Source organism: Lepisma saccharinum, chromosome 1 (genome assembly GCF_977018435.1).
Source record: "Lepisma saccharinum chromosome 1, izLepSacc3.1, whole genome shotgun sequence".
NCBI classification, from domain to species: Eukaryota; Metazoa; Arthropoda; class Insecta; order Zygentoma; family Lepismatidae; genus Lepisma; species Lepisma saccharinum.
In genome coordinates, this window is record NC_139229.1 from 173137882 (window position 1) to 173150828 (window position 12947).

A 12947-nucleotide genomic window follows, 5' to 3' on the forward strand; every position below is an offset into this window, starting at 1 on the left:
TACCTGTTGTAGGAAACAACTCTTTGCTTCTTAAGTTTTGAAACATCCATCCTACTCGCCTGATCTGTTCTCCTTAGACAACTATCCTATAAACCTGAGGAAGTTTAACTGCTTTAATGCATGTTGATGGTAAAGAAAGTGGCAGAATAAGAAAGAGAGAAATCTAGATGAGTCAGATTGAACGTTTTTGTTTTCAAACCGCTTTGCACTCTCATAATATGGTAGAGTGTTGTTTGAGGATTTCTAACAAAATGCTCACTCGTCGCATTGTCTGTTTTATGTTAACATTTCCTCTCCCTTTTTTTCCGTTTGGAGATGAGAATGTTCGGATGGTCGGTCTTGCGGCACAAACCCTTTGACGTAACCCTGCATTTGCGACCATATTTCGGACCGAATTGGCATTCGATTTCCCGTTCATGCAACCCTTATCAACGATTGAATCATTTAGTTGATTTCTCGCAGGCAATTCGGGGGCATCTAACCCGAATGTTCAAGAGTCTACATCATGCAAACACAACCTTATCCTGGACGTTTCTTTACTTATTATAATTCATTTAAGTTAATTACAATGACGAAAGCATCAAAACAGTGTAATCTGCTACAAAACAAGAAGAATTTGTTTTGATGTTTGTTATTTAGCTTCGCTTTTCTGCCACTTTTGGCTAATAGCGACTATGCGGATGAGTAATGATATGATGAAATTAACGAAGGGACACTCACAAAGAACACCCATGCCGAAACCGGGATTCCAACCCGGCGTCGTCGAAGCGCGTTCTGCTAACCATTCCACCACGGAGGTCGGCCCGTTGGTGGTAGAGTGTGTTGTTCAGCCGACCTACGATCTTGCCACTGAAGGTTCCTTGCTCTAGTCCTGGCCTTAGCACTTATCTTGTATTACGCGTCTCACCTCGTCACTTGCATCATCATCGTTGCGATCATGCAAAAGTGATAGAATAGAGGTGCGAAATAAAGAAAATGCAAATTCAACGAAACTTCCATTCTTTGGTTGGGTCTCAATCTTATAAACTGCAGACACTAGTTCGGCAGTTGAATACCAAACACGTTGCGCAGTGTTGGTTTGTTTGAAGCGACTTTCCATGGCGGGACAGCGTAGCGTACCAAGAATTCTGCGGTTGTAGGTTCTAATTCCAGATAGATCGTTCTTTGTTTTTGCTACCTGAGATATTTAATCAATTCACTGATAATTCTCTTTGTCGTGAATAATCTATACAGCCATATAAGCACCATAAAATAACTGTAATATAAATGGAAGTAACGTGCTCAAAAGTTTGACACGTTGAGTGGCTCGTACATTTGTGTAGAAGTGTCTATTCTCGTACTGACTTGAATACTTTTTTCCCATCACATGTGCAAGCTATCGGCTGTGCGCACTGCAACTTATTTCATCACTATGAATTTTTCCTCTTTTCAGTATAGTCTACACTTTCACACATGTTCCATGTAGGTGTTACCATAGCAGTTCTGGTTTTCTTGTCTGCTCTTACTTCTTCCTCTTCTTTTTTCTGTCTCTGTACAGTACCCCTTTTTCCCTGACTTTTTGTAAAAAAAAACACTTGTTCCAATAGTTCCGTGTTTTTTTGTCGTCCGATTGTTTCCAGTACTCTTGCTCAGCTTATGTTGCCTTTACTCTTTTCCGGAAACCTCTGGAGCGAGCGAACGAAAGCAAGTCCCTGCGCAAGTAGTGACTCGAGAGGGCTCGACCAATGTACACGTGCGAGGGAATGGGATTGCGTGGAAGGGAAAGGCGACTGTAGTTACCAGCTTCTGCAGCAGCGTATACTGCTTCGCTTCGCCCTCTCCTTATCTACCGTTATGCGCAACCTAGTTCCAGATATTCCCGCGATAGATAGATTGATTGATTCGGTGTTTTAAGTCCACTTTATGCACAGTGAGGCTAATCGAGGCTTGACGTACAGTTTTAAAGTGTGATCCGAACCGCTATGTGTCTCCACCGGGTATCGAACCCGGAACCCCTTGATTACAAGGCGAGGACGCTACCAATGCGCCATCGGGGAGGCCCGTTCCCAGTGTCTCATCCTGCAGGACGCTCCTCTCTTGGCATAAGAAGAGGTGTTCGGGCCCGACATTCCCATTCCATAATGCGCATTTGTGTCTCCATCCTCCAGCCTAATCCATACCAACTCCCTTCCTGCACCCATACTCACTGATGTACGCTACTTGTCATTCTCGTGGTCCTATTGTCTGGAGCTCTAGTGATCTCTTAGTTTCGCATTCCGTTATTATTTCCTGCCTATCCTCGTTCTGAGAGGAATCAGTGCTAGAAAATCTGCTTAGGTAGACGAGATCATTGCCTGGGCAACGTGCAATTACGCTCGAGTTGATTTGAGGTTAAAAGCCACACACTGCCAGGAAATCGCTTAAGACACTTCACGATAATGAGGAGTTTCGAGTAAAATCCGACGAACGGTGCTGTAGGATGCTGTTCAAATGAGTGAGAGTATCCCCTCGCATATTCATCTTGTATCAAATAGCGGTTACTTCAAACTCGTTGAAGCTTGTTTGTCTATCATTTTGACCGCAAGAGGGCCAGTAATGAGCAGAAATGCTTAACATTTTATTCTGTTCCCACGTGGCACTTGAAAGACAACAGTATTAATTTCCATGTTATATTGTTTTTGTATATTATATACGATTAATTTCTTATGTGTATGTTGGTTAACGATAACGTGAACTTTAGAGTACGAAAATATATTCTACGAAAGTACATTATAAGTATTTACCCGGAGTTAGTTGGTGAAAACTATGGAAGGGCGGGTATTTCAATCTACGGGCTCACGAATGCGATTACATCGCTATAAATACTCTTACTAAAAACTTCATACTCGTTTCGTGCGTATTTTCTTTTATTTTTCAGCTTGAGTACCGTGACATTGCCTTTAATGTAAGCCATGCAAGTTTCATTCCCGGCCCACTCCCCAAACTATTTTCTTCGTTGATTTTCACATTTCACTCTGAGGCGATTCACTCAACGATTACCCCAATAAGGTTTTGTTAATTATTCATTTCAAAATAAAACACCTAGATTTGAGTGACCATGCTTGTAAGATGTAAAACATGATTTTTATCACCTGTTTTCTGACTCCCAACATGCTTCGCACGGCTGATATACATTTTGAGTCATTAGTTTATTGGTTCATGTGTGTGCATTTGTTATGTAACCGTAGCTGCTTTGTAGTGAAAGGGGAAATTAGGCTCCTGACTGACCCCAACCTCCAATTTAATGCTTTCATTTCGTATCCAGGCCTTAGTCAGAAACCAGAAAAAAAATTAAGAAATTGATAATTCTTCACTAATTTCACAACATGGACATGGACGTCCGTAGAATTCCTTCCATGAAGAGGGAAGCAAGGTAATTATTATTTCCAAGGGGGAACAAACGAGGCATATTTTCTCCTCAAACAACATTCCTTCAGTTCGAAGTTATCATGTTTCTGCAGCGCTGCCCTAATATTTTACAGAAATTACAGTGACAAATGGCATTCTACGTGTAGCTTGACATTCATTTCCTATGGTAGGTCGTGGCCTCCCTTGCTCCACTTGACATTGTACACAAACAAATTTGTCTTGTACTCAGATAGGGTATTCGAAACTAAACTTTCAGTTTACAGTGGAATCCGAACCACTGTGCAATGTGACTCTACAGTGGATCGAATCCGGAACGTCTTGATTACAAGACAGGAGCATTAGTCATTTGACTGTGGAGAACCGAACAAATATTTTGCATTTTTAAACGCTTTAGTGTCTATTTAGATCATTTTAGAGTATTTTTGAGCTTTAAGTGTATACGCGAGCTATCGGTTACATGGACTTCAATTATTCAGTGGCAATATCCAGTACGTGTAATGAAGCGCGTGTTGCTGAACGCGCGCTTGTTTCCATTGCAGTTGTAATTCAAGCGAAAGAACTGTATGCATGAGGACGGCGGAGTCGTTGATAATATCCTGCGGACGGCTCATTCATGGGATTCCATTCGCCGATGTTAACACGGGACGATTTCGCCTGATCGAACAGGTCGCTCGCTCATGTGGAATATTGATTGGGGCCGCCTTTCTTTTCCCGCTCACTTAATTGGATCGGGTGAAACTCGGATTGATCTGTTCTCCATAAGAGGCTATGAGCGCAGCATATCAGGCGTGCGTGCACGCAGTGGAAAAGTCCACGCAAGGGATCTGCTACTCGTGGCAGTGGTGATTCTTTCGCCTTCGCTTACTAATCCGAAAGTTCTAAGTCGAACGAGGTCTCAAGTTCAAATCCCAATGGCAGCTTGGCCTCCACAACGATGTAGTTTTCCTGGGTTCCGTCTTGGTGTCCAGTAATTCTGATCCCACTTTAGGCCAGTCCCGATTAGCCTATTGAAACAAACTTCTAATCCCAAGGGCGGTTATTCTGACTGAGATTTCCGGAGATGATTTCCATGACCAACGCCACGGACGCTTTCTTCAATTAGCCGACCTCCGTGGCAGAGTGGTTAGCACGAAGCGAGAGGTCCCGGGTTCACTCGGTGGATGAAGACGCTGTTCATGTCTGCGTACAGTAAGGAAATAAACACACGTGAACGATTTACGATTATTTAACTAGCACTAAACATTTCATTCCTTTTTGTCTTTTCTATGTTCAAATTAAATTTTCAGGGTGGGTTAATGGAGGTACCAGGTCTTGTCCCGACTATGCGGTATTTTTCATTTATTTTTTTAAGTATTGGTTTGTAATTGCTTGTTATTTTCAATTATCTTCATATTTAAAAAGGGTTCGATTTTTTAAATTTTGATTTGCTTTATTTTACATAGCTTTTTGTGCCGCTTTTGGCTAATTTGCGAAGATGGAGATGAGTGATGACATGAAGAAACTGATGAATGGACATTCACAAACATCCACTCTCATGCCGGGATTCGAACCCGGGAACCCTAGAGTCGTAGCGCGATGTGATAACCACTCTGCCATGGGGGGGGGCGGACAAATAATAGGTTCAAAAAAGGAAATTTGTGTTCAAAAAATGGATGTTTGTTTATATCAGTAGCCATTCAATATGATTAAACATAAGTACTTCTTCATGCTCTACGTTTCCTTATTTGCTAATGTACGGGTTATGTGATATTTTTTCTCAGAACGTGACTCTAAATATCTGGGTGCAATTAGTTTTGCAGGCGTGGCGTGTATGTTATAAGCGTGCCTACCGGACTAGAATATTAAACCCTAGTGCAATTGATTCAAATTAAATTTGAATAAATCAAAATAAAGGAGCTATACTCTGTCCCTGGTATCTCTGGAGCAATCGAACGAAAACAAGTCTCTGCGCAAATAGTGACGCGAGACGGTTCGACCAATGAACACGTGAGAGGAACGGGATTGCGTGGAGAAGGGACTACAGTTCAGCCTTCCCAGCAGCGTGTACTGCTACGCTCTGCCCACCCGATTCTCCCTCCCCCTCCTTTTCTGTAACTATGCGCGGTCTTGCTCCAAAGATTCCGGGGATAGAGTATAGCACTGCTACTTCGATCATCTCGAACAGGACTCAATGGGTCGCCTGGCAGCTTGGCTTACTCAACACTCATACCTTCTCGGAGAATGATTCTTGCTTTTTAAAGGTTAAGGAAAAATTAAAATGATGTATTTCAATCATTTTGATTTCACCAATACCCTAAAATGAAGCATCTGTGAACCTAATTTTCTTTCCTGAATTTATTGACATTTCTGTTTGAATCTCTTTTAGCACCTGGCTTTATATTTCTCTCTATTTGTCTACTCTGAACTCTTTCGATTGTTTTGACTACCAGGTTATTCATAACATTACATTGCAGTTTATGTAAGCTTTTACATAGATTTTCTACTTCAAACATCCGTAATGTTTATAACTTTTCTCTCCTCTCAGCTTGACGCCACCTGTTATTCTCATCTCATGAATAACTAGTCTGTTGTTGTGTTGGTCCGCAATATGTTCTGGGTTCGATTCTTGGGCTGCGCATGAGAATTCTGTTCTTTTTTGCCACTTCGGGAACCGATGATCTTGTCACCGAAAATTCTCGAGTTTAATTCCCAGCCTGAACATGAGTTTCTGACTGTCCTTTGATCATCATTAATCCTCATAGCCACGGTTAAACTAAAGAAGTAGAAAATAACTGATGTCAAATAACTTAAATACAAAAACATTTGAATACTTAACATGTTCTTAGTGAAAATTTATTTATTGTAGTCGTTGCTGGCCTTCCCCCTTTTCTAATATTATGTTTACATTTCACATTCACAAATTTTGTCTGCTATTGAATAGGTAATAAATGCTCCGAACTTCAACGGTATGTTACAAATCAAAAGCGATGTGTTCATTTTATTGCAATATAAATAATTTTAGCATGTAATGGTAATTGGACATTGTCCGTCCATTGTCTAGAGATTTACTGTGCTTATTCTAACACTTCGTTTCGAGAGAGAACCTCTTCTCTCGTCTTCAGGTGAACAAATGTATTTTACCAAAGGTGGGAATCAAACCGATGACAGACCTGTGATTTTTCTACAAATCAGCTGATATAGCCAACTATCAATTTCCTGGGGGGTATCTCCCCCACGGCCACCCCTTGAATTCATCGCTGGGTGTTTGATAGTACGCTTCTTAGTGTCTTTTTACTACTGAATGGTGTACTAAGTAGGAATTTTGAACCAATTCTTCTATTTTTTGATACCCCAGGGAAATATGGTATTCATACCGTGCATTTTGACGAAGTCTTTTATTCGCTGCTGAAGTTATTTCGCTGCTTGTCTGTGGATGGCTCTTTTAGTTATGGCTGGTGGATACCCATTGAGTTTCACTTTATCTATGATGTATTCCTGTTCTTTTCCGAAGCTTTGGTAGTGGATTATGGCGTTCTTTGTACTCTTGGGGCGATTTGGTTTGTCGTGTAGGTATCTCCCTGTATGTGTTGGCTTTCGATAGACACCTGTTGATATTTGGTTTCCGGATCTACCTAGTAGAACATCTAGAAATGGCAGACGTTTGTTTTGTTCCTTTTCCATTGTAAACCTAATTGATATATGGGTGCTATTCAAATTCTGGAGGAAGTCTGGTAGTCTGTCGTCAGCATGTGGCCATATTACAAATGTATCATCTGCATACCTAACCCAAGTCTTTGGATTCTTGGTGGCTTGGGTGAGGGCTGTCTGTTGGAAGTGTTCCATGTATATACTGCTAAGTATTGGTGATGCCATACCCTTTTGTTATTGGTAGAAGCAAGTATCTATTTGGAAGTGTGTCGTCCTGATACGTAAGGACAGTAACTCTATGATGGTCTAAACCGTAAATAATTTTCTTGCGAAATATAGGTCAGACCGTTTTTATTTCATGCTTAATGATTTTTTTTAAAATTTTATGGTATAATTTTCTCTTCACTTTCTTGTAATACTTTTGAACTAGATCCATTGTTTAAAATATATGCCTGAACATAGTTAATAAACGCGCACACAGATTGTCAACATAATTTAAAACGCATAAAAGTGCTTGTTTAGGGTTTTTAAGTTACGAATAAAGAGCTTGTGAACCACTTGGAAAAGGGGTATGAGACGCCATATGGATGCAAAACAAAGACAGCGGGTAAAGCTAAAAGGGAAAGACTTGAAGTGTTCGAAATGTGGTGTTAGAGGAGCATATTGCAGATCAAATGCATAGGCTGAATAGCACAAGAAAGTATGCTGAGAAGAGTACATACCAAGAGAACCTTGTAGAAATCTACCGTCCAAATAAGTTGCAGGAGTAACACAATGAGTCTTGATGACTTCACGAAAACCAGAATGGCAGGAAGAATAGAAGAGAGGTGGGGCTAGAATGAAGTGCGTGAAGGAAATCGGTAAGGTTGTATGCGAGAGATATATAGAAATGAAGAGCTTAGCAGAAGTTGACATGGGCAAATGCACTAAGAATAACATAATATATAATAGAATAGAATATAATATAGGTTTATTTCAGTATGAGCCTTTGCGGCTGTACACACATTTCCATACATCAATGAAGGTTTTTTTCGTTCTTTCTTTCCCGTATCCTCTCTCCTTATGTCCTCACATGTTCAACTTTACCTTTCATATTAATTGTGTGTTCTTCCCTAACTATAATCTATCAACCTAATCCCTCAATATAATCTATCAACCTAAGTTTTTTCGTAATTTTACACTGATAGCACTAGTTATTATATTGTCAGCAAGAATCTTTCTGCACACCCTTCTCAGGCACTTTCACTGCAGTCCTTCATCTTATTCGCCCTCTTTGTCCATACGAGAACAGATCGGAAACAAAAAGAAGGAAAGACGTTAGAATGCAAAATATGAAGTAAACAGGGAATCAACTTGGGAAGGCAGAAATACTTTTTTCGTAAGGATAAGGTCTTGAGCAAACGAAACTCTGAGGTGAGCACTTGAAATAGAGTATTTGATATGGATATTGGATAGACAGTCTGATGTGCGGTTGTAAGTCGTTTCTTTAACTTTTGGGGCAAAATCTAGAAAGAATCTACAGTCTTTCTCCTTCTCTCATCTCGTTCTTTCGTCTCTTTTCTGTCCTTCCACGCCAATTGCTCTCTTTTCCCTCTGTAGTATTGGCGCTGATACTGCCAGCGGCTCTGACAACATTGTGAAAAGGTACCTTGCTCGTATCAAAATTTCGAAAACAATACAGTTCCCACAAACATTTAATTTGGATAATGGGTTCTGTAGTGTATTTTTCTTATTTTGCACTACTTTTCTTCCTCTTGAGGATGCATACATGAAGTTGATGAAAGACACCCACAACGCAAACACCCGCGTCTACGCCAGAACACGAAATTAGGACCAACGAAGTCTAGATCATGAGTTGAACACTCTCTGCAATCGGCTACTGGGACGAGGTATAGTTGCTTTTAAGTAAAGAAATATCGCACACAACAGTGTCATTGTAATGATCTGCAACAATATTAAGTTTCCACTTCACAGGTATTTAAACCCAACAAATTTCATATTTGTGGTTTGAATAATTTGAATGATATCGCAACATTAAGAAATCGGTAGTTGTCTTTCGATTATTGTAATCGATTATTACGGATCGATCAAAATAATTTGTATCGCTTTGAACTTTACCAGGATCTAGTTTTCTCATACGTTGCTTTTCGAGATGTCGATAGGTCTTTCTTAACTAATTGTTGTCTCCCACGACCAGACAAAAGGGTCGAATATCTTGTGGTGTACTGAGCTACAATTTGATGGGTCTTTCACTTCAACAGAATTAGTGTTTGTCGGTTTCTGAGACAAACTATAAGACCATAGCGTAGAAGACTTTCTTCAGGTCTTTACGTGATGTTGTAGTCGTAATTGTGTTCTTTTCAGATCCTGCCAAATTTCTTAGTTCTTTCGAAACGTTCAGAATAAAGTTAGAGAAATATTTTCATAAGAAGAGAGATAGAAGCAAAGTGTGGCAAAGAACAGTAGCTTTGAATTTTAATTAAATTTCTGTGCATTCCTCCGAAGAAAGCGAAAGTTTTGACTTTGATCGGTTGGAAGGCAAACTCATAAAAAGTTGTTCGACCAAAGATGCAGAGACAGAAGACACACACACAGTTCTAAGAAGTTACATAACCATATTCTTCAACAAAGAATATGATTCACAAATAACGAACAAACCTTTGCTCTACATGTTAAAAAAATATTTTTTCTTAACGTTGAAGCTACAATAATTCACAAATAATAAACCTTCTTATATTTGTTTTTGGAAAGCTGGCGAAGTTTGTTTCTTTTTCATGTATTTCTTGATTTTTATACGGTCATTTGTTCAAATATGGAGCTACATAACTTTATATTTTTGTTAGTTATTCAGTTAATTTTGTTCTATAAATCTATCCACCATCTAGTGGTCAATTAACTGACTATTTTGCCGCTGCTCGTTAATTTGGAAGTCACATGTTACAAGTAAATTACTATTGTGTAACTTTGTTACTCCTTTCCAATAATTTATAATGAAATTAATTGCTTTGAGATTCTAATTTTGTTTATGCTACTTATACCGGGTGCGTCAAGAAAATCTATACACTCTTTGAACTGTCATAGAAAATTTTTTCCAACCTACAAGGTTAAATTTCTGGGAAAAGAAAGACTACAGTCCAATATGAAAAATAAGTGTACTTTCTGGTCAAACAGAATGTTACAAATCGTGGTTAAAGTAAATGTTCAAAATGTTGGCCTTCAGCTTCGATACATTTCTGAGCAAGGGTCACGTGAGAGTGGTGTAAGTGTAAGTGCTAGTAGTGTGCTAAGCATTCTGAAGAAAGGCAAGTTGCATGTGTACATTCCAAGGCTGGTGCAACAGCTAAGTGACGACGACCCAGATCGCAGGTTACAATTTTGGGAATGGGTTCACGTGAACCGGGATTTATGGGTAGCATTGTTTGGTCGGATGAAACACAATTCAAACTTAATGGAACTATCAATAGGCATAATTGTGTGTACTGGGCTCAAGATAATCCCCATATTACTGTTGAAAAGGCTATGAATTTGCCTGGTGCAAATGTGTGGTGTGGTTTGTCTCCTAGGAGACTCATTGGTCCTTTCCGTTTTGAAGGTACTGTAACTGCAGAAAATTACCTAACAATGCTTGCTGATTCCATTTTCCCTGTCATTCGTGCAATGTACGGTAATGACAGGTTTTATTACCAATAAGATGGCGTTCCGCCGCATTATCATAGGGATGTGCGAGCACACCTGGATCAAAATGTACCAGGCCAGTGGATAGGATAGGGGAGCACTTTACCTTTAGAAAGTACACCTATTTTTTAAATTGGACTATAGCCTTTCTCTTCCCACAAATTTAACCTTGTAGCTTGGAAAATAAATTTTCTATGACAGTTCAAAGTCTGTATACATTTTTTTGACGCACCCGGTATTTTACCTTAAAGCAAATTACTAAAAAATAAATAGTTGTGAGTGGCGTCGTCAGATGGCATTGCAGTGCCAAGTTCTTTAATTCAATTCATATTTTTACTTTCAGTTCAGAGGGGGAACAGAATGGTATTTTTCTGTTGTAAAACAATTACTTACTTAGTGATTTCATTCTTTTCTTATTCAACAACAATTAATATATTAAATATTACTCTTTGTAAATATTGAGTTGGATTAGTTCTATGTACTAGCATGTAGGTTGTGCTTAAGAATTAATATTCCCGTCTTGTATAAGGTAAATAATGTTATTTATGAAATTAGTTTATATTTCAATAAGTATAGAGCACTAGTTAAATAATGTTGATAAATAAAAATAAATGCAAAGTAACTTGTGCGTACTTTTGAAAATGGTGTATTTTTAAAAAATACGTTTCTGTATTTTATATGCTTTTCAAGATAAACTTCTCAAAGTCTGAAGTACAATAAACTTCATAATACGTTTTTGCACGACAAATAAAGGTCATATATTTATGGTTTGCATTATTTTACGTAATTATTTCAGCTCCTACGTTAATAGCCAATGGAATAGAATAGAGAATGCAAAAGATCCCACTTATCTCCATTGTCCTCTGTCTAAACATAATTTTAATTTGTTAAAATTTTTGTTTTATTATCTTTCGCTGCATTTTCCACTTCTTTGGGCTAATCCCAGCGATGAGGATGAGTGATGATTAGTTCTCAAGAAAAATCCATACTCAGACCAAGGCTCGAATGTGGAAAAGATTGTGAATTGGTCACCTAACGCACTCGGCCACAAAGAAACTTTCTAAGAATTGTGAAACTTAACAATAGCATTGTGAAAAAAATTATCTTGTGATCAAAAAGTTCCGGGTTCGATTCCCGAGTGATTACGGTTACCACTTTTTCCTGCCCCGAGTTGCTAAGTTGTGGGTCAACTTAGCTTAAACTTTCTTTTGGTACAATATCTTACAGTTTGGAAATTAAATAAACGATTCAGGTCGAAAAAGGAAACTTTAATTTTCAGAAGGGTTTGAGAAACGAATTTTTTTATGCGTGGAAAGTTTTGGGGGCTTTGTAAACTTAATTACACACGAAAGAGGACTCTTAAAAGCGTCTGGCGGGCTTCCGCAAGTGCAAAGCAAGAACGTGTAGTGTGTGTTGTGTAATTTGCAGGCGCTCTCGCTCGGTCAGAATTGTGAAAGGTGTGTTGCCTACCTTACAGGCTGTCCTCCTCGGCACGGATAACAACGGCTCGGGCGAAAACTGGCACAGCCACGCACGGACACTGGCACACGCGAACTGGAAACAGACGGCGAGCGTCGCGGCCTCAAGTGACGCCGATCGATCCCGGCATGCAACGCACCAAACAACGGAAGACTTCGGAAGAGAGTGGGGGGGGGGGTTATGTTTCGTCAGAAAGTTTCCGTGCGGGCGTTATTGGCAAACTACCCGCCATTGTTTACGTGTCGGTGCGGTTCGCGAAAGTTTTAAGCGTCGATTTAACCGCTACTCTAGGCTAATCCTCGACAGACGGCGGAGATTAACCGAAGATCACGTTCCGTACAGTCGGAGGCAAAAGTGTTCCATGGTTTGGAACTCCAGAACAATGGTGTTCGAGAATATTAGTTTGAATTCTTAGGTAAAGGTGACACCCTGGAATATTTAAGAAGTCACCGGACTTTTTAAAAGTTATTGTTGTTATTGTTATTATTATTATTCATTGGAGCACGTTAAGTATTTGACTTTCAATCTTGCCACGGAAACTCCCGGGTTCAAGTCCCGGCCTGAGTGTTCTTTATGAGTGTCCCAACATTAATTTCAACTAATCATCACTCATTATCATCGTCGCGGTTAACCAAAAGTATCAGAAATGCTACGCTAAAAAAAATGCACGTAATAATACTAAAATATCTTAATTTACAGTACTTACTTTACAGCCAAAAGTAATCCAAGAACGGTACTTTGTCTACATAATACGCTTCTATAAGAACTATGCTGGTACA

General features: G+C 39.4%; 1 protein-coding gene across 2 annotated transcripts in view; it reads right to left on the reverse strand.

Moving 5' to 3' along the window:
• LOC146004132 (uncharacterized) overlaps positions 1–12238 on the reverse strand; it is a 230497-nt gene extending 218259 nt beyond the window's left edge. For both annotated transcript variants that reach the window (XM_083142805.1, XM_083142802.1), the window contains exon 1: positions 12160–12238. The gene's annotated coding sequence lies outside the window, so the exon portion shown is untranslated. The remainder of the gene's footprint in view (positions 1–12159) is intronic.
• Positions 12239–12947: the final 709 nt, after the last annotated feature.